The sequence below is a fragment of the Octopus bimaculoides genome, chromosome 2, assembly GCF_001194135.2.
Source record: "Octopus bimaculoides isolate UCB-OBI-ISO-001 chromosome 2, ASM119413v2, whole genome shotgun sequence".
Taxonomy (NCBI): Eukaryota; Metazoa; Mollusca; class Cephalopoda; order Octopoda; family Octopodidae; genus Octopus; species Octopus bimaculoides.
In genome coordinates, this window is record NC_068982.1 from 72,108,299 (window position 1) to 72,110,999 (window position 2,701).

Genomic DNA, 2,701 nt, shown 5'->3' on the forward strand with positions numbered 1-2,701 from the left:
CTAAAAGGGATTTTGCAGGAGATAGTTTTCTTCTCCCTTAAGCTTTTGTCTCATTTTATTATTCATTTATTTTTATTTTTTATTTCATTTTCTTATCAACACTCTTCACTAATGCATGGTACTAATCTACCGATATTTATTTCTCTTTGAATAGCGCTCAAAATTTCTCTATAAAAGTAAAAATATCATTAGCCATATCTCTTCTGATTCTAGCAAGCAGCATCTCATGCCCAATATATATATGCATAGGGTTGCGTACTGGCAGAATCGTTAGCACGCCAGGCAAAATGCTTAGCGGTATTTCGTCTGCCGTTACGTTCTGAGTTCAAATTCCGCCGCGGTCGACTTTGCCGTTCGTCTTTTCGGGGTCGATTAAATAAGTACTAGTTACGCACTGGAGTCACTGTAATCGACTTAATCCCTTTGTCTATCCTTGTTTGTCACCTCTATGTTTAGCCCCATGTGGACAATAAATAAATTAATATATATATGCATAGAAACATACATACATACATGCATGCATATTTGCATATACACATACACGCGTACACGCATTGGTTCATATATACACACATACATGGTGATTGCTCCATCTTCACAGATGATTGCCGTCTCCTTGTGCTTTCCCGTTGCCAATGGCATTCCTGACTTTCCATCCATGACTTCTCGGATGACAACTAGTCCCGCTGCAGATCTGCATGGTTTGAAGAATCGGTGACAGACCAAAGTTGTAACTTACTGTGCGCTTCCAGCTGGTTAGGTCAGCACATATCACCACTTTTCCATTGCTATAGGATTTTCAGAGATCACCATAAAAAGACATCTGTACGTCATTGGATTATAGTGATAAACCCTTGTGCAACACCAGGACTAATCTCTGAGCCTCTGTGATTAGAGCCGACTGACAGGCCGAAGCGAGATGACCAATAATAATCTGAAACAGCAAGTTTTTACATCAAAGTGTTCCTCTCCTAGAAGGATACTGCAACAACACCTAGGGGTCACTCACTCCCGGTGGTTTTATTGCGCGCCCTGACACTAATGAAGGGTCTTTCTGCGATTTCTCTCTCGAGTGGAATGTCATCACATAGGCTGAGACTCTTTGAGTTGGAGTAGACCTGGGAGTAACAGTGGCTAACAGGTGGTTCCGCACTCCTCAGAACCCTAGAACTCCCAAACCAGAGCCTCATTACGTACGTACATACATACATACATACATACATACATACATACATACAGACAGACAGATAGACACATACATACACACACATACATACGTATATACATACACGCGCACGTACATACATACACATACATACACACATACATACGCACATACATACATGCACATACATTTGTTCGACTGAAAACCCTTCAAGGCGGTGCCCCAGCATGGTCGCAGTCAAATGATTGAAGCAAATAAAAGATTGAAAAATATCGTAATGCTAAATAATTTTCTAAAATATTTATACTTATTTGCAGACCCGAGACCTAGGGGTGAAGGTGTTGCTCGCCAGGTCGTCGTCTCTATTCTCAGGCCGGGCAATGTACGGTATTCTTGAGGGAAATGAATTCCAGCAATATCTGAGAGAAGGTAATCACGTGAGCGACCGGAATTCCCCTTCGGAGTGGGGGACTGTTGTAGTATTCTCATTCACTTATACCCCAGGGATGTATGGGTGGAAGCGCGTGGCTTAGTGGTTAGGTTCGTTGGTTAGTTGGACTCATGATCGTAAGATAGTGGTTTCGATTCCTAGACCGGGAGAAACGTTCTGTTAGTGAGTAAAACACTTCATTTCACGTTGTTCCAGTCCAGTCAGCAGGCAAAAATGCGACGGACGGGCGTTCTGTCTAGGTGGGGAACATATATGCCATGAAAACCAGGAAACCGGCCCTAATGAGTCGGTATGACTCGAGAAGGTAACTTTACTTTACCTTTACAGGGATGTATGAGTGCTACAATAGTGAAGGCGTTTGGCTTAGTGGTCAGGGTATTCCGCTCACGATCTTGATTTCGATTCTCGGTGGTGCGTTGTGTCCTTAAGCGATGCATTTTACTTCACGTTGCTCCAAGCTCCTTCAGCTTGCAAAAATGAGTAATACCTGTATTTCAAAGGACCAGCCTTGTCACATTCTGGATATCACGCTTAATTTCCCCTGAGAACGACGTCAAGAGTACGCGTGTCTATGAAGTGTTCAACCAGGCTGTTCTGCTGATTGGATCAGCTGGAACTCTCGTCGTCGCAACCGACGGACTACCAATTTAGAGTCCTAGGGCTCATGACAGACATAAGTCTTAGTAGATGATGTTCTCTGGCGTAGTGTGAGTTTGCAGGGTGTACAGTCCGCACTGGACGGTCACTTCAGCTACGTGTAGTTGCTGTGGTTATGCTTAAGCAAGGGGACACCAATTCGGCCACAGTAGAAGACAACCCAGACCCATGCTACGCTACTGATCACACGTACAGTATAATGTGGTATAGAACATATCTACAAATATTTATACATACTTCTATAGATAGATATATAGATATTTATAGATATGTTTAACACTACATCATAGAAAATAAAAAGAAAAGCCATTAACATAACAGTAATTTCGTGTGTGTGTGCATGTGTGTGTGAGTGTGCATGTGTGTGCGTATTTACGTAAGGGTATATATATATATATATATATATATATATATATATATATATATAT